This window comes from Oncorhynchus mykiss, chromosome 10 (genome assembly GCF_057628025.1).
Source record: "Oncorhynchus mykiss isolate SJ-2025 chromosome 10, ASM5762802v1, whole genome shotgun sequence".
In the NCBI taxonomy this organism is placed as follows: domain Eukaryota; kingdom Metazoa; phylum Chordata; class Actinopteri; order Salmoniformes; family Salmonidae; genus Oncorhynchus; species Oncorhynchus mykiss.
Genome location: NC_143031.1, coordinates 3,659,188 through 3,680,000, shown reverse-complemented (window position 1 = coordinate 3,680,000; position 20,813 = coordinate 3,659,188). Strand labels below are relative to the sequence as shown.

The 20,813-nt window shown below is 41.6% G+C and overlaps 1 pseudogene across 1 annotated transcript in view; it reads right to left on the bottom strand.

Annotated features, from left to right (window-relative positions):
* The window catches only part of LOC110534821 (serine/threonine-protein kinase DCLK1-like), a 123,050-nt pseudogene that overhangs the window by 30,475 nt on the left and 71,762 nt on the right, over positions 1–20,813 (bottom strand). The window contains exon 5 of the transcript XR_016484077.1: positions 7,972–8,069. The product of XR_016484077.1 is annotated as a serine/threonine-protein kinase DCLK1-like (transcript). The remainder of the gene's footprint in view (positions 1–7,971; positions 8,070–20,813) is intronic.

The window sequence follows — 20,813 nt, the reverse complement described above, 5'->3', positions numbered from 1 at the left end:
TACAGGCTAAGTGACCACCGATTGGCAATAGAAACCGGCAGACATAAAAAGACATGGCTACCCAAAGAGGAGCGTGTATGTGGTCACTGCATGACAGGGGAGGTAGAGACAGAGATGCACTTTCTCCTTTACTGTGATAAATATTCCTCACAAAGAGATTCATTATTCACAGAAATGACTACATATATTCCAAATTTTTACAAATTGAACCCAGAGGAAAAACTAAGAATACTCATGGGCGAAGGAGCAATGGCTCCTCTTGCAGCCAAATATGTATTTTCCTGCCATAGCCTGAGGGACACTGAATAATAACATCTGCATAGTAAACAGTAACTTACTTATTATTACTATTATTGTTATTACTATAATTATTAATGTTTACTGTAGACTGTTACCATTTTATTGTTATTATTTTTGTATTTAATTTTGTATTATTATTTACTACCATTTTATATTATTATTTGCTATCATTTATAATTTTGTTACAATGTATATTGTATACATTGTTGCTTTGGCAATATTGACACAATGTTTTTCATGCCAATAAAGCAGCTTGAATTTGAATTTGAATTTGAGAGACACAGAGAGAGAGAGAGAGAGAGAGAGAGAGAGAGAGAGAGAGAGAGAGAGAGAGAGAGAGAGACAGAGAGACAGAGAGAGAGAGACAGAGAGAGGGAGAGAGAGAGAGAAAGAGAGAGAGAGAGAGAGACAGAGAGAGAGAGAGAGAGACAGAGAGAGAGAGAGAGAGAGAGAGAGAGAGAGAGAGAGAGAGAGAGAGAGAATAGCCACCGAGGTTGTGTTTATATAGCTAGAGATGGTGTGGATAATTCATGAAAATGGGTACAGTGATTTATCTTTGTGTACCATAAGATACAGGAATTGATTAATTGAGGAATTAGTTAGTTGATGCAGCATCTTCTAAAAATATAACTGGACTAGAGCATGCTGGGAAATATGATAAGGACGGGCGTGGTTTTGCAGACCAGCAACATGCTGATTATTTGAGAGGGAGTAAACCTCGCTGGGACTTTGAACTCACAACCTCTCGGTTCCCAGCGACCTGAATTTCCTTCTACGCCAATGGATCTGTGGGTATGACAAAGATTTAAAAATGTTTAAATAATAGACATTCTGTTGTTTGTCCATGTAGGGGAACCCTTTTTAGTCTCATATATAACCCTCTCATGAAGAACCCCCTGGTTCCATGTAGAACCCTCTCATGAAGAACCCCCTGGTTCCATGTAGAACCCTCTCATGAAGAACCCCCTGGTTCCATGTAGAACCCTCTCATGAAGAACCCCCTGGTTCCATGTAGAACCCTCTCATGAAGAACCCCCTGGTTCCATGTAGAACCCTCTCATGAAGAACCCCCTGGTTCCATGTAGAACCCTCTCATGAAGAACCCACTGGTTCCATGTAGAACCCTCTCATGAAGAACCCTCTGGTTCCATGTAGAACCCTTTGATTTGCCCCTGTAAGGGAACACATTTCAGTTCCATGTAGAACCCTCTCATGAAGAACCCTCGGGTTCCATGTAGAACCAATGACAGGTTCTACAGTTCTATTGATAGGCTAATTCAGATGTGCTTATGGCTCAAACTGTTAAAATGTACCTGTTATTTGACATTAAGTTACCAGCTACTGAGTTGCAGTGGAATTAAAGTGTTATTGTTGTAAAATTACTTGTTGTTGTTTACATTACTTTCACTGCAGTTTTAAATGTGGGGGTAATGTGTACATTAGCATATTTGGAGGCATGGTCTAAAATATTTTGTATTGGTGCCAACCGATAGTGGAAGTGTTGTGAACCAATTTGAGGTGTTACCAATTCGTTATGTTGATGGCTGAGCAGCTCATTTATCCACTCCCATTTCTACAATCGTGCATTATTAACAGGTTACTGTGAATTTTTCAATAACTTAATGCAGTAGGTCAGTTTGCTGCAAGTAGTTACTATGAAATCTTCAGTAACTTACTATAGCTGATCGCTGTCATGCTCACTGACCTGATGGTGTTGCAGGAACTGGCAGAGTTAGTTGTCTGTTAAGCTTCCAGTAAGTTACTGGCAGTTAGTTGCCTGTTAAGCTTCCAGTACGTTACTGACAGTTAGTTGCCTGTGAGTTACTAGCAGATACTGGCTATTAAGTCAGTGGGAATTTTTCAATAACTTGATGACAGCTGGTTGCCAATTAGTTAATTGCAAAATTCACAGCAACAAGATGTACTCTGGTCTTTACATATACTAAATAATATATGTGTGAAATGTATTTTGATGTAGAATGGACCATTAGCATGCACCCATCTGTCTCTAAACAGGGGCAGGGGAAAAATACATGCCATCTCTGCACTTAAGGGCATGGAGGATGCTTTTCCCCGTGGTTTATTTTCATGCCAGCCAGGTAGGCTATACTCCTGTTGTAAATATAAGCAATGTACTTAACATAAGAAAAGTTGAGAAATAAATATAGTAGGCGTAGCCTATAGAAAGCTGATGGGATCCTCCTCTTTTTAAGAGGCCATCACTCTGTTTTCTCCCGCAATTGCATCTCCTATAGAAATGTTGCATAACATGAGCTCATGGGCTCTCATGAAGAGTCTGATCTGATTTTCCATTACATTAATGAACTTCCGTCCAAAATCTGTCAAGTTCAAATCCCCAAAGGAATTTAGCACACTTCACATCAAGTGTCCCTGCTACATTAACATGGGCGTTGTCAGATAATAAAACCATTTGTTTACTTGATTCTGGGCAACTTTCAGAAAAGTGCAGGAATGTATTTCTGGCGTTAAATCTGTGGCCGATCTCATCATCTATCATGTCCAGAGACCAGGTGAGGTAGCAGGACATTCAGGTCATTATCAACCAAGAGGTTGCGAGTTTAAATCATAAATCTGAAGTAATCAACATTCAGCAGCATACTGTCCTTTTACAGCAATAACACCTTAATTCAGCTGTAAAACAAAATACAGTAACTTGTTGTTTACCGTATTTTCACTGCAACCAGTAGCCTGTAATGTACCGTAAAAATTACGATACACTACATGGCATTTAAGAAAAACATGATGGACAGGATGGTTCTTCACAACCACTACAGCAGTAACAAACCCTTCCTGATATGCCCTCACCCTCCTTCTCCCCCTCCTTCTTCTTCTGTATTATGGTGGGCCGCTAACAAATATATGTGCCAATGTCGCCACCTACTGTATTGGCTGTGTATCAGCTAACTGGCTGTGAAATCAACTAACCCTGCAGCCATTAAAAGCTTAATCCACCAATCCCTCTCAGCCCTGGCAAACAACCCCTCAATAACTATTTCTTCTCTTTTTTGTGTATGCTGGTCAAGCTGATCTGCAAAACCACGCCCATCATTTAACATTTCCTGCTTCCTGCCTGCTCTATTACAGTTAGATTTGTAGAATTGTTTGTTTCAATATCCATGTGTATGCGTGTACTCATTGTCCATGTATTAATCAATGGATGAATCTTATTCTAAACAAAGATAAATGTCATAACTTTTTTCGAAACTAATCCAATCTTTTGTTACTGAAATGGTTGTTCCCGTGTAATTGGTTTAGATGTTCTCATTTCTTAAATCTTGCTAACCCTGGCTGACATTCTGATTACAGATTCTAATTGTTGGATATCTCCACACAGGTTGGATTCCAATAGGAATTACACTTCACTTTGCAAGCCAGCATAATGTGACTTAGCAGGGTCTCCAGTGTCCAAAACACAACGAAGGCTGGTCACCAGCTAAATCACAACGAAGGCCGGTCACCAGCCAAAACACAGTGAAGGCCGGTCACCAGCCAAAACACAGTGAAGGCCGGTCACCAGCCAAAACACAACGAAGGCCGGTCACCAGCCAAAACACAGTGAAGGCCGGTCACCAGCCAAAACACAGTGAAGGCCGGTCACCAGCCAAAACACAACGAAGGCCGATCACCAGCCAAAACACAGTGAAGGCCGGTCACCAGCCAAAACACAACAAAGGCCAGTCACCAGCCAAAACACAACGAAGGCCGGTCACCAGCCAAAACACAACGAAGGTCGTTCACTAGCTAAAACACAACGAAGGTCGTTCACCAGCTAAAACACAACGAAGGCCGGTCACCAGCTAAAAAACAACGAAGGCTTGTCTCCAGATAACCCACAACGAAGGCTGGTCACCAGCTAACCCACAACGAAGGCTGGTCACCAGCTAAACCACAACGAAGGCTGGTCACCAGCTAAACCACAACAAAAGTCGGTCACCAGCCAAAACACAACGAAGGCCGGTCACCAGCTAAACCACAACGAAGGCTGGTCACCAGCCAAAACACAACGAAGGATGGTCACCAGCTGGTCATTTTGTTTTGGCTGGTGACCAGCCTTTGTTGTGTTTTTCGTTGTTTTTCTTCAGCAGGGGAGATAGCTGTACTACCAGTGGACATGGCAGTATACTACTAAATGACTACAATGTAAATGTGTGTGTGGGTACTGTTCTCTCCCTCAGCATTCACAGGAAATCAAACCAGAGAGAAAGAGAGAGACCTACTTAAAATACAGCACACACTCTAGTCCCTACCCAGGAACGTACTGAACTCTACATAGTTCAACTCAATAATAAACCTCAATATGACCGTCAGTCTGCTGGAGTGACGCTATGAGTTACAGAGGCTACAGTATACAGGAGAGAGCGGATGGAAAATAATATACTGCCTTCCGTTGTGGGTGTGGCAGCAAAGCAATCTTTGCATGCAATTAGTGGAAGAGCTGCTCTGGCGTGAAACGGAGGCATGCTTCACCCGCTCTGAAAGAGTGGCAGACATGCTCCGGCGTCTGTGCTTTGTCTTCCCCCATTCACAGACGGACTTCCCCGTTCTCATAGCCCAGTTTAGAAGACCCCGGCGCAACCTTAAGAAGACCCCGGCGCGACCTTAAGAAAACCCCGGCACGACCCTAAGAAAACCCCGGCATGACCCTAAGAAAACCCCGGCACGACCTTAAGAAAACCCCGGCACGACCTTAAGAAGACCCCGGCACGACCGTACAGAGCAGATGGTCTTTGACTGTATAATACACTGTTACTGACAGTGTTACTTTACTGGAGAGGACAGGCGAGACGAGAAGACAGTCATCATAATCAATAATCAACTCATTGTTTAGTAGGCCTGAGGGCCAGGTTCCACAATCGATTAATCCTGTTACTGACAGTGTTACTTTACTGGAGAGGACAGGCGAGACGAGAAGACAGTCATCCTAATCAATAATCAACTAATTGTTTAGTAGGCCTGAGGGCCAGGTTCCACAATCGATTAATCCTGTTACTGACAGTGTTACTTTACTGGAGAGGACAGGCGAGACGAGAAGACAGTCATCCTAATCAATAATCAACTCATTGTTTAGTAGGCCTGAGGGCCAGGTTCCACAATCGATTAATCCTGTTACTGACAGTGTTACTTTACTGGAGAGGACAGGCGAGACGAGAAGACAGTCATCCTAATCAATAATCAACTAATTGTTTAGTAGGCCTGAGGGCCAGGTTCCACAATCAATTAATCCTGTTACTGACAGTGTTACTTTACTGGAGAGGACAGGCGAGACGAGAAGACAGTCATCCTAATCAATAATCAACTAATTGTTTAGTAGGCCTGAGGGCCAGGTTCCACAATCGACACGAGCACAAGACTAAAACCAGACCAAATCAATCAATCTCTGCACATTACGCACGCACGCACGCACGCACGCACGCACGCACGCACGCACGCACGCACGCACGCACGCACGCACGCACACACACACACACACACACACACACACACACACACACACACACACACACACACACACACACACACACACACACTGTTTTGGGAGGTGGGTCATCTAGGGAATAGGGGTTATTTTGGGAGGTGGGTCATCTAGGGAATAGGGGCTATTTTGAAACTCAAACATCTTCCACTTGAGTTGCATGCTCCTGTTATAGTATATTCCAGTACAGTATTAGAGTCTAGCAGGGCTGGGGGTCAATTCCAATTAAATCATGTCAATTCAGGAAGTAAACTTTAAAGACAATTTAACATTTTTTAAAAAGTACATATATTTTCAATGACTTCTCAATGAACTGACGGAGTAGAAGCTATTTAGTTCAAACGTGTACTGTCTTTAAATTGACTGCCTTTAAGTTGTTATTACCTCCAGCCCTGGTGTCTAGCTTTCAGCTTCAGTCAACATACCCTGCACAGTATCCATGGCTACATATCACATGACCCCTTATTCCCTACATAGTGCACTAACATTCACCACTATCTGGATATACAGCAATATATATATATATATATATTATTTTAAATGTGTATCTATGGGTGATTAGTGGACAATAGTAGTGCACTGTGTAGTGACTAGGATATAATTTGAGACACAACCAATGACTGCGAGAATAGAAAAGGCAGAAGATTCTCCAGAATACGGATACATTATCACCACAGAAAGGAAAATTCAAGGAAAAAAATATCAACTGGATTCCGGAACTACATCATTGGAATTTTAACATGAGCTCGAGTATTTCCAGAATTCCCGAAGCAGCAGCGTGACAGGCCAAGGGTTGGAAACCTTCTGAGACTCTAAGGATTGTGGGATTTGTAGTTTGTGACTCTAGGTTGTAGACTGGGACTTGTTCTTCTCCTGGGAACATAGAGGGAGTGTGTTATAGAACGTAAGGGTATGTGTGTCGGTTTAGGGTTAGGAGCTAGGGTTAGGTTTAGGGTTAGGAGCTAAGGTTAGGGTTAGGAGCTAGGGTTAGGTTTAGGGTTAGGGGCTAGGGTTAGGTTTAGGGTTAAGAACTAGGGTTAGGTTTATGGTTAGGAGCTAGGGCTAGGTTTAGGGTTAGGAGCTAGGGTTAGGTTTAGGGTTAGGAGCTAGGGTTAGGTTTCTGATTAGGAGCTAGGGTTAGGTTTAGGGTTAGGAGCTAGGGTTAGGTTTAGGGTTAGGAGCTAGGGTTAGGGTTAGGAGCTAGGGTTAGGTTTAGGGTTAAGAGCTAGGGTTAGGGTTAGGAGCTAGGGTTAGGTTTAGGGTTAGGAGTTAGGGTTAGGTTAGGGTTAGGAGCTAGGGTTAGGAGCTAGGGTTAGGTTTAGGGTTAGGAGCTAGGGTTAGGTTTATGGTTAGGAGCTAGAGTTAGGAGCTAGGGTTAGGTTTAGGGTTAGGATCTAGGGTTAGGTTTAGGGTTAGGAGCTAGGCTTAGGAGCTAGGCTTAGGAGCTAGGGTTAGGAGCTAGGGTTAGGTTTAGGGTTAGGTTTAGGGTTAGGAGCTAGGGTTATGGTTAGGAGCTAGGGTTAGGTTTAGGGTTAGGAGCTAGGTTTAGGTTTAAGGTTAGGAGCTAGGGTTAGGAGCTAGGGTTAGGTTTAAGGTTAAGGTTGGGGTTAGGCTACGAGTAAGAGATAGGGTTAGGGTTTAGGGAAAATAGGATTTTGAATGGGACTGAATTGTGTGTACAAGATTGTGCATGTGGTCTTACCCTGCTAGGTCTGAGGTCTGTAGCAGGACAGGGTGTAGCAGGACAGGGTGTAGCAGGACAGGGTGTAGCAGGACAGGGTGTAGCAGGACAGGGTGTAGCAGGACAGGGTGTGTATGTGGTCTTACCCTGCTAGGTCTGAGGTCTGTAGCAGGACAGGGTGTAGCAGTACAGGGTGTAGCAGGACAGGGTGTGTATGTGGTCTTACCCTGCTAGGTCTGAGGTCTGTAGCAGGACAGGGTGTAGCAGGACAGGGTGTAGCAGGACAGGGTGTAGCAGGACAGGGTGTGCATGTGGTCTTACCCTGCTAGGTCTGAGGTCTGTAGCAGGACAGGGTGTAGCAGGACAGGGTGTAACAGAACAGGGTGTAGCAGGACAGATTGTGTATGTGGTCTTACCCTGCTAGGTCTGAGGTCTGTAGCAGGACAGGGTGTAGCAGGACAGGGTGTAGCAGGACAGATTGTGTATGTGGTCTTACCCTGCTAGGTCTGAAGTCTGTAGCAGGGCTGGAAGGGGAGGGGCTGGGAGATTTCCCCGAGCAAGGAGTGGACAGATGACTGGTTGGATTCCCGTTAACTAGAGAGAGAGAGAGAGAGAGATAGAGAGAGAGAGAGAGAGAGAGAGAGAGGGAGAGAGAGACAAAGAGAGAGACAAAGAGAAAGACAAAGAGAAAGACAAAGAGAGAGAGAGAGAAAGAGAGACAGAGAGAGAGAGAGAGAGACAGAGAGAGGGAGAGACAGAGAGAGGGAGAGACAGAGAGAGAGAGAGAGACAAAGAGAGAGACAAAGAGAAAGACAGAGAGAGAGAGAGAGAGAGAGAGAGACAAAGAGAGACAAAGAGAGAGAAAAACAGAGAGAGAGAAAACAGGGCACAGTGAGTGAATGAATAAAGTTCAACAGCAGTATTACCTAGAACCTTGTTTAATTACTGTATGTCAGAACAACAGTAGTATTACCTTGAACCCTGTTATATTACTGTCTCTCAGAACAACAGCAGAATTACCTAGAACCCAGTTATATTACTGTCTGTCTCAGAACAACAGCGATATTACCTAGAACCCTGTCATATTATCGTCGGCCTCAAAACAACAGCAGTATTACCTAGAACCCTGTTATATTACTGTCTCAGAACAACAGCAGTATTACCTAGAACCCTGTTATATTACTGTCTCAGAACAACAGCAGAATTACCTAGAACCCAGTTATATTACTGTCTGTCTCAGAACAACAGTGGTATTACCTAGAACCCTGTTATATTACTGTCTCTCTGAACAACAGCAGTATTACCTAGAACCCAGTTATATTACTGTCTGTCAGAACAACAGCGGTATTACCTAGAACCCTGTCATATTATCGCCGGTCTCAAAACAACAGCAGTATTACATAGAACCCTGTAATATTACTCTCTGTCTCAGATCAACAGCAGTATTACATAGAACCATGTTATATTACTGTCTCAGATCAACAGCAGTATTACTTTAGAACCCAGTTATATTACTGTCTGTCTCAGAACAACAGTGGTATTACCTAGAACCCTGTTATATTACTGTCTCTCTGAACAACAGCAGTATTACCTAGAACCCAGTTATATTACTGTCTGTCTCAGATCAACAGCAGTATTACCTAGAACCCAGTTATATTACTGTCTGTCTCAGATCAACAGCAGTATTACATAGAACCATGTTATATTACTGTCTCAGATCAACAGCAGTATTACATAGAACCCTGTAATATTACTCTCTGTCTCAGATCAACAGCAGTATTACATAGAACCATGTTATATTACTGTCTCAGATCAACAGCAGTATTACTTAGAACCATGTTATATTACTGTCTCAGAACAACCGCAGCATTATCTAGAACCCAGTTATATTACTGTCTGTCTCAGAACAACAGCAGTATTACCTAGAACCAAGTTATATTACAGTCTCTCAGAACAACAGCAGTATTACCTAGAACCCAGTTATATTACTGTCTGTCTCAGATCAACAGCAGTATTACTTTAGAACCCAGTTATATTACTGTCTCAGAACAACTGCAGCATTATCTAGAACCCAGTTATATTACTGTCTGTCTCAGAACAACCGCAGCATTATCTAGAACCCAGTTATATTACTGTCTGTCTCAGAACAACAGCAGTATTACTTTAGAACCCAGTTATATTACTGTCTGTCTCAGAACAACAGCAGTATTACCTAGAACCCTGTTATATTACTGTCTGTCTCAGAACAACAGCAGTATTACCTAGAACCCAGTTATATTACTGTCTCAGATCAACAGCAGTATTACTTTAGAACCCAGTTATATTACTGTCTCAGAACAACAGCAGTATTACCTAGAACCCAGTTATATTACTGTCTCTCAGAACAACAGCACTATTACCTAGAACCCTGTTATATTACTGTCTCAGAACAACAGCAGTATTACCTAGAACCCTGTTATATTACTGTCTCAGAACAACAGCAGTATTACCTAGAACCCAGTTATATTACTGTCTCAGAACAACAGCAGTATTACCTAGAACCCAGTTTTGTTCTTACCCTAGCACTACACAGCTGGTTCAAATAATCAAAGGCTTGACGATGAGTTGGTTATTTGAATCAGCTGTTTAGTTCTGGGGCAAAAACCAAAACGTGCACCCCTGGGGGCCCAGGACCACTGTAATATTCCTCAGAACAAATAACACAATCCCCCTCCACGTCCATAGAAATGAGCGGAGGAAGAGGAGAGGTGGGTGGACGAGAACGGGATGAGGAGGAAGAGGAAGAGGTGGGTGGACGAGAAAGAGAGGAGGAGAAGAGGAAGAGGAGGAATAGAAACCCACAATGCTGATTCTTCATTCAGTCAAATATAAACCCATGTTTTTCAATGCATGTACACTCTTAGAAAAAAAGGTGCTAAGTAGAACCATACAGGGTTGGTCAGTAGAACCATACAGGGTTGGTCAGTAGAACCATACAGGGTTGGTCAGTAGAACCATACAGGGTTGGTCAGTAGAACCATACAGGGTTGGTCAGTAGAACCATACAGGGTCGGTCAGTAGAACCATACAGGGTCGGTTAGTAGAACCATACAGGGTTGGTCAGTAGAACCATACAGGGTCGGTCAGTAGAACCATACAGGGTCGGTCAGTAGAACCATACAGGGTCAGTTAGTAGAACCATACAGGGTCGGTCAGTAGAACCATACAGGGTCGGTCAGTAGAACCATACAGGGTTGGTCAGTAGAACCATACAGGGTTGGTCAGTAGAACTATACAGGGTTCTTCGGTTTGTCCCCATAGAGGAACCATTTTTGGTGCAGAGGGTTCTACCTGGAACCCTCAATGAAGGGTTCTTCATAGAACCCCCTGTAAATGGGTCTACCTAGAACCCTCAATGAACAGTTCCACCAGCCTTATTAGCATTTTAAATTGTATTATTTATGATAATATAAATATTATAATGTTTTTATTGGAGGACCACAGTGGTGTTAGGAAACTCCTGGTTTACAGGCCACACCTGGCCTGGGAGTCAAATTTTTGCTGGCTTGTGAAGTGATGTGTTGCAATCCAGCTAGAATTACAATATCCAACAAGAGGAATTGTTAACCACCTGCATTCAAAATGACTGCCAGGGTAGAGAAAATATAATACTGAGACTAGCTCAATCATCTAACCTGGAACAACCATTTCAGTAACGGGGCGGCAAGGTAGCCTAGTGGTTAGAGTGTAGAGGCGGCAGGTAGCCTAGTGGTTAGAGTGTAGAGGAGGCAGGTAGCCTAGTGGTTAGAGTGTAGGGGCGGCAGGTAGCCTAGTGGTTAGAGTGTAGAGGCGGCAGGTAGCCTAGTGGTTAGAGTGTAGAGGCGGCAGGTAGCCTAGTGGTTAGAGTGTAGAGGCGGCAGGTAGCCTAGTGGTTAGAGTGTAGAGGCGGCAGGTAGCCTAGTGGTTAGAGTGTAGAGGCGGCAGGTAGCCTAGTGGTTAGAGTGTAGAGGCGGCAGGTAGCCTAGTGGTTAGAGTGTAGAGGCGGCAGGGTAGCCTAGTGGTTAGAGTGTAGAGGTGGCAGGTAGCCTAGTGGTTAGAGTGTAGGGGGGCAGGTAGCCTAGTGGTTAGAGTGTAGGGGCGGCAGGTAGTCTAGTGGTTAGAGTGTAGAGGCGGCAGGTAGCCTAGTGGTTAGAGTGTAGAGGCGGCAGGTAGCCTAGTGGTTAGAGTGTAGAGGCGGCAGGGTAGCCTAGTGGTTAGAGTGTAGAGGCGGCAGAGTAGCCTAGTGGTTAGAGTGTAGAGGCGGCAGGGTAGCCTAGTGGTTAGAGCGTTGGACTAGTAACCGGAAGGTTGCAAGTTCAATCCCCTGAGCTGACAAGGTAAAAATGTGTTGTTCTGCCCCTGAACAGGCAGTTAACCCACTGTTCCTAGGCCGTCATTGAAAATAAGAATTTGTTCTTAACTGTCTAGTTAAATAAAATAAAGAGGAACTAGCTCACTAGCTTGAAAAACATTGTTGACAATTCCAATTAAGCTCGCCAGAGAAATTATACAGCCAACATTTATTCTATATCGACGATAACCAAACAGTTGGATCATACATATCATTTGTGAAACCATGATGTTATGTGTTGAAAGGAAGTCGCATGCAATTTCAGTTGCTTTACGTCTCTGCAAATTTGCTTGAGATAATCCCACTGCAACACGGCTCACAGAGTCCCAGCCAACTCAGCCTACTGGCTCCCAACACACTTCCTTCCTTTTTTTTCCCTCAAATGCTGATCATTTTTTATTGGGGAAAAATATTATGGGGGATGTTTTAGTCACTCAAAAGGCTTTTTTCACATGGGAATCAGAATGACTCTTAATGTGAGTTTGAAGCAGCAGCAGAGGAGTAAATTGAAGCCAAACTCAGAATGAACTCAAGACAACACGGACCTGAGGGAGAAACAAGGATCAAATGAATACCGCTCACTCTCTCTTTCTGTGTGAAAGGTTCCTCTCTCCCTCTCTCTAACCCTCTCTCCTCTCCCCCGTCCTCCTCTCTCTCTGTTCCTCCTCTCTCTCCCTCGTCCTCCACTCTGTCCCCCGTCCTCCTCTGTCCCCCATCCTCCTCTCTCTCTCTTCCTCCTCTCTCTCCCTCGTCCTCCTCTCTGTCCCCCGTCCTCCTCTGTCCCCCATCCTCCTCTCTCTCTCTTCCTCCTCTCTGTCCCCCGTCCTCCTCTGTCCCCCATCCTCCTCTCTCTCTTCCTCCTCTCTCTCCCTCGTCCTCCTCTCTGTCCCCCGTCCTCCTCTGTCCCCCATCCTCCTCTCTCTCTCTTCCTCCTCTCTCTCCCCATCCTCCTCTCTCTCCCTCGTCCTCCACTCTGTCCCTCGTCCTCCTCTGTCCCCCATCCTCCTCTCTCTCTCTGTTCCTCCTCTCTCTCCCTCGTCCTCCACTCTGTCCCCCGTCCTCCTCTGTCCCCCCTCCTCCTCTCTCTCTCTCCCTCGTCCTCCACTCTGTCCCCCGTCCTCCTCTGTCCCCCATCCTCCTCTCTCTCTCTTCCTCCTCTCTCTCCCCATCCTCCTCTCTCTCTCTTCCTCCTCTCTCTCCCCATCCTCCTCTCTCTCTCTTCCTCCTCTCTCTCCCTCAAACCCAACCTTCTCTCCCAAAACTCCCAACATAAAAAAAATACTACATACTGTAGAATACTGTACAATAATATTGTTACTGTAATTTAATTATGCAAATGTTCTTTCATTAATTGAAAACCCATAATCTATTTTATGAGAATTTGTAAGATTCTTGTTTGCATAAAATAGACGGAGACCAGTCTTTTTAATAATAGGTAACAGAATTTATTCTCGGAGCGAGCTCCCACTTAACCACGAACAACAGTTTATATACAATAACATGACGTCATTTCATTGCTTTAACAGAATCCCCTCCTCTCGACCGGGACAAAGTGAGGTGAAAAGTTCATTCTAACTTACTAACACACTCCCAGGTAACTTTTGACCCCTCAACATTATCAATCACCATAACAGAAAACCTAGGAATGCACTCAATGTCTTATCTAAAAAACCCAGAGCTCAGTTCCGTAGGTTCGACCATAGGCTAACGACCTTATTTGTTTTCACAGTCCACAACCCATTCGTTTCTTCCTAGTTGGAATGGTGTTCATTAACTTTAATTACTCCTTGTCCGTGTCACACAATCCCATCGTATGAACTCATATTGTTAATCAGATATAATAAAACAGAGTATAAGTTTACTTAGTTACAATTCTATTTAAAATGGGGATATTGATTATTCATTTATTCCTAATAATTCTAACAACTATACAACACACTGTAGTATCCCTTGATCATGTACTGATTAGAATGTTTCATACCTACTTTACAGTAAATACTATAGTCATGTCTGTAAAAACACTACAGTACATACTAGTGATGCCTGTATAAACACTACAGTAAATACTAGTCATGCCTGTATAAACACTACAGTAAACACTACAGTAAATACTACAGTAAATACTACAGTCATGTCTGCAAAAACACTACAGTAAATACTACAGTCATGTCTGTAAAAACACCACAATAAACACTACAGTAAATACTACAGTAAATACTATAGTCATGTCTGTAAAAACACCACAATAAACACTACAGTAAATACTACAGTAAATACTATAGTCATGTCTGTAAAAACACTACAGTAAACACTACAGTAAATACTATAGTCATGTCTGTAAAAACACCACAATAAACACTACAGTAAATACTACAGTAAATACTATAGTCATGTCTGTAAAAACACTACAGTAAACACTACAGTAAATACTATAGTCATGTCTGTAAAACACTACAGTAAACACTACAGTAAATACTATAGTCATGTCTGTAAAAACACCACAATAAACACTACAGTAAACACTACAGTAAATACTATAGTCATGTCTGTAAAAACACCACAATAAACACTACAGTAAATACTACAGTAAATACTATAGTCATGTCTGTAAAAACACTACAGTAAACACTACAGTAAATACTATAGTCATGTCTGCAAAAACACTACAGTAAATACTACAGTAAATACTACAGTAAATACTATAGTCATGTCTGCAAAAACACTACAGTAAATACTATAGTCATGTCTGTAAAAACACCACAATAAACACTACAGTAAATACTATAGTCATGTCTGCAAAAAAACTACAGTAAATACTACAGTAAATACTACAGTAAATACTACAGTAAATACTATAGTCATGTCTGCAAAAACACTACAGTAAATACTACAGTAAATACTACAGTAAACACTACAGTAAATACTATAGTCATGTCTGCAAAAACACTACAGTAAATACTACAGTAAATACTACAGTAAATACTATAGTCATGTCTGTAAAAACACTACAGTAAATACTACAGTAAATACTATAGTCATGTCTGTAAAAACACTACAGTAAATACTACAGTAAATACTATAGTCATGTCTGTAAAAACACCACAATAAATACTACAGTAAATACTACAGTAAATACTATAGTAAATACTATAGTCATGTCTGTAAAAACACTACAATAAATACTACAGTAAATACTACAGTAAATACTATAGTAAATACTATAGTCATGTCTGTAAAAACACCACAATAAATACTACAGTAAATACTACAGTAAATACTATAGTCATGTCTGTAAAAACACTACAATAAACACTACAGTAAATACTATAGTCATGTCTGTATAAACACTACAGTAAATACTATAGTAAATACTAGACACGTCTGTAAAAACATTACAGTAAATACTACAGTAAATACTACACATCTGTAAAAACACTACAGTAAACACTACAGTAAATACTACAGTAAATACTACAGTAAATACTAGACACATCTGTAAAAACACTACAGTAAACACTACAGTAAATACTACAGTAAATACTACAGTAAATACTACAGTAAACACTACAGTAAATACTACAGTAAATACTACAGTAAATACTAGACACATCTGTAAAAACACTACAGTAAACACTACAGTAAATACTACAGTAAATACTACAGTAAATACTACAGTAAACACTACAGTAAATACTACAGTAAATACTACAGTAAATACTAGACACATCTGTAAAAACACTACAGTAAACACTACAGTAAATACTACAGTAAATACTACAGTAAATACTACAGTAAACACTACAGTAAATACTACATTCATGTCTGTAAAAACACTACAGTAAATACTACAGTCATGGCTGTAAAAACACTACAGTAAATTCTACAGTCATGTCAGTCTCCCCCAACTACCCCTATACGCAGCCCACCTCCCAAATCTCCCACCTCTCCCCCATCTGCCCATAAACCAAGCCCATCTCCTGGGGCCATGCAACTAGTTCAGTTACACAAAGTAGAAGAAGACCTTACTGGGGGAAAGGTCTCACTCAGAGACACAAAGTGCGATATCGCCTGTCCTTGTCTTGGTGGAAATATATGTTGATAAACATCCACAGGCTACACAAAAACCTAGTTCATTAAATGGTTCAGTGTATAAATATCAACACTAACAGTCTTCATCTAAATACAGGACGTTGCATATGTAATGTAAATGTAAATAACCCAGAACAAATCCAGCATCACCATTGCGAAACCACTGGAGCTCGTTCTGTCTTCCTCTCAACCAACCACGTGAATATCCACTTCCTTTATATTATTATCATCTTCTAAAGAGCATATTTAACTGAGAAAATAACATACACAACCAAAAGGCTCATTCCGTTACGAGTCCGTCCTTCAGCAGGTTCAGAAACTCTCTTGGGGAACAACGTTGAGAGAAGAACGCTGTAAACCTTCGCGGCATCATTTCGACCTAATTGTGAGTTAAAATATCGAATCAAATTGTATTTGTCACATGCTTCGTAAAAAAAACAACAGGTGTAGACTAACAGTGAAATGTTTACTTTCAATGCAGAGAGAAAGAAAATAGAGAAATAATTGCAAATGAATAACACCTAATAATAAAAGTTATAATAAATAAAAACAATGAGGAGTGATAACTTGGAAGTAGAAAGAGAAATAGAGATGCCCTACCTTGGACTTCAAGCATGATGAAAACACAGTGTTACTCCGAACACAGACAGAGGAAGCAAAAGGAGAGAGAGCGGCACCTTGAATGGGAAAGCGAGCCGGAGCACGCAGTACACTACACATTCTACCAAGCGCTCATAGGAGGGAGGGCTGCTTACGTAACCATGACAGCACCAGTGGCGGTGTTTTACAGTGTGGGGAGGGGGGAGGGGGGCTGTGTTTCCCATAGCAATAAAGCCCTTTGAATTGAATTGAGCGAGAGACGGAGGAGCAACCTCAAGAGAGAGAGAGTGAGTTGTCGAGAGCGAGCATTATTACCATGATACATCTGGCATCATGACACATCTGGCATCATGACACATCTGGCATCATGATACATCTGGCATCATGACACATCTGGCATTATTAACATGATACATCTGGCATCATGATACATCTGGCATTATTAACATTATTTATCTGGCATCATGATACATCTGGCATCATGATACATCTGGCATTATTAACATGATACATCTGGCGTCATGATACATCTGGCATTATTAATATGATACATCTGGCATCATGATACATCTGTCATTATTAATATGATACATCTGGCATCATTAATATGATACATCTGGCATTATTAACATGTTACATCTGGCATTATTAAAATGATACATCTGGCATCATGATACATCTGTCATTATTAATATGATACATCTGGCATTATTAATATGATACATCTGGCATCATGATACATCTGGCATCATTAATATGATACATCTGGCATCATGATACATATGGCATCATGACACATCTGGCATTATGATATATCTGGCATTATTAACATGATACATCTGGCATCATGATACATCTGGCATTATTAACATGATACATCTGGCATTATTAACATGATACATCTGCAATCTGGCATCATGATACATCTGGCATTATTAATATGATACATCTGGCATTATTGATATGATACATGTGGCATCATTAATATGATACTTCTGGCATTATTAACATGATACATCTGCAATCTGGCATCATGATACATCTGGCATTATTAATATGATACATCTGGCATTATTAATATGATACATGTGGCATCATTAATATGATACTTCTGGCATTATTAACATGATACATCTGCAATCTGGCATCATGGTACATCTGGCATTATTAATATGATACATCTGGCATTATTAACATGATACATCTGGCATCATTAATATGATAAATCTGGCATTATTAATATGATACATGTGGCATCAATAATATGACACATCTGCCATTATTAACATGATACATCTGGCATCATGATATATCTGTCATTCTTAATATGATACATCTGGCATTATTAATAAGATACATCTGGCATCATGATACATCTGGCATCATTAATATGATACATCTGGCATCATGATACATCTGGCATTATTAATATGATACATCTGGCATTATTAATATGATACATCTGGCATCATTAATATGATACATCTGGCATCATGATACATCTGGCATTATTAATATGATACATCTGGCATCATGATACATATGGCATTATTAATATGATACATCTGGCATCATGATACATCTGGCATTATTAATATGATACATCTGGCATCATGATACATATGGCATTATTAATATGATACATCTGGCATCATGATACATCTGGCATTATTAATATGATACATCTGGCATCATGATACATCTGGCATCATTAATATGATACATCTGGCATCATGATACATCTGGCATTATTAATATGATACATCTGGCATTATTAATATGATACATCTGGCATCATTAATATGATACATCTGGCATCATGATACATCTGGCATTATTAATATGAAACATCTGGCATTATTAACATGATACATCTGGCATCATGATACATCTGGCATCATGATACATCTGGCACCATGATACATCTGGCATTATTAACATGATACATCTGGCATTATTAACATGATACATCTGGCATCATGATACATCTTGAAAGGTGACAGAGACATGGGGCTGGGGCTCTGTTCACAAACACAAACACACCCTACAGAGCCCCAGGACAACAGCACAATTAGACCCAACCAAATCATGAGAAAACAAAAAGATAATTACTTGACACATTGGAAAGAATTAACAAAAAAACAGAGCAAACTAGAATGCTATTTGGCCCTAATCCGAGAGTACACAGCGGCAGAATACCTGACCACAGTGACTGACCCAAAATTAAGGAAAGCTTTGACTATGTACAGACTCAGTGAGCATAGCCTTGCTATTGAGAAAGGCCGCCGTAGGCAGACATGGCTCTCAAGAGAAGACAGGCTATGTGCTCACTGCCCACAAAATGAGGTGGAAACTGAGCTGCACTTCCTAACCTCCTGCCCAATGTATGACCATATTAGAGAGACATATTTCCCTCAGATTACACAGATCCACAAAGAATTCGAAAACATATCCAAATTTGAAAAACTCCCATATCTACTGGGTGAAATTCCACAGTGTGCCATCACAGCAGCAAGATTTGTGACCTGTTGCCACGAGAAAAGGGCAACCAGTGAAGAACACACACCATTGTAAATACAACCCATATTTATGCTTATTTATTTTATCTTGTGTCCTTTAACCATTTGTACATTGTTAAAACACTGTATATATATATAATATGACATTTGTAATGTCTTTACTGTTTTGAAACCTCTGTATGTGTAATGTTTACTGTTAATTTTTGTTGTTTTTCACTTTATATATTAACTTTGTATGTTGTCTACCTCACTTGCTTTGGCAATGTTAACACATGTTTCCCATGCCAATAAAGCCCTTGAATTGAATTGAATTGAATTGACATGCAGTTACAGTATATTGGTGCCAGCGGTTGGTTGGTGAGTCAGTGGAGCGGCAAAACAGTTTTATATTTAGCATGGTCTCCTCTCCCACTATGAGGGCCAATGTAGGGCACAGGATTAGAGGAGGGACAATGGCTAAGGCCCAAATTACATCCTATTCCTAGTAAAGAGTAGTGCACTAAATAACGAGAGAGTAGTGCACTAAATAGAGAAGAGAGAGAGAGAAGAGAGATAGAGAGAGAGGGGGATAGAGAGAGAGGGATAGAGAGAGAGACAGATAAATAAATAGAGAAGAGAGAGAGAAGAGGGATAGAGAGAGAGCGGGATAGAGAGAGAGCGGGATAGAGAGAGAGACAGAGGGACAGAGTGAGGGATAGAGAGAGAGGCATAGAGAACGAGAGAGGCATAGAGAACGAGAGAGACATAGAGGACGAGAGAGACATAGAGAATGAGAGAGGCATAGAGGACGAGAGAGACATAGAGAACGAGAGAGACATAGAGAACGAGAGAGGCATAGATAGGGATAGAGAGAGAGAAACAGAGACAGAGACAGCGGCGTAGAGAGGGATAGAGAGAGAGAGAGAGAGAGAGAGACAGAGGGACAGAGAGAGAGAGGGACAGAGAGGGACAGAGAGAGAGAGGCATAGAGAGAGAGAGGCATAGAGAACGAGAGAGGCATAGAGAATGAGAGAGGCATAGAGAACGAGAGAGGCATAGAGAACGAGAGAGGCATAGAGAATGAGAGAGGCATAGAGAATGAGAGAGGCATAGAGAACGAGAGAGGCATAGAGAACGAGAGGCATAGAGAATGAGAGAGGCATAGAGAACGAGAGAGGCATAGATAGGGATAGATAGAGGGATAGAGAGAGAGAGAGAGAGAGAGAGAGACAGAGACAGAGACAGAGACAGAGACAGAGACAGCGGCGTAGAGAGGGATAGAGGGAGAGGGATAGAGAGAGGTGAGAGGGCAAGAAAACGAGACAGAAAGGAGAGGAGAGAATGTGTGGATGAAAGAGTTGGTTTCTCAGTATTAGTTAGGGTCAATGTGCAACATCCTCACCTCAGAACAGAACAACACAACAACACAACCATTCATGTAGAGGTGTCTGACTGTAGTCACAAATTTCATGACTTGAGACCCTCCCTACCTGATAGAAAAGAAAATAACGAGTGTGAATCTGAATGGGAAAATATAGATTTTTCATCCATATTGTAACAACCCCGGGTTTATAAGCGACCCTGGGCGCACATTATCCAGATTAGCAACTAGACATTTCTGAGGGACACTGTAAGGTCCGTGGAGAACAAGAGCACCTCCCCCCAGCTGCCCACTGCACCACTGTCACCGCCGACAAATCCACAATAATCGAAAATTTCAACAAGCATTTCTCCACGGCTGGCCATGCATCTTCTGCACATCTACCACTCCAGTGTTTTAAT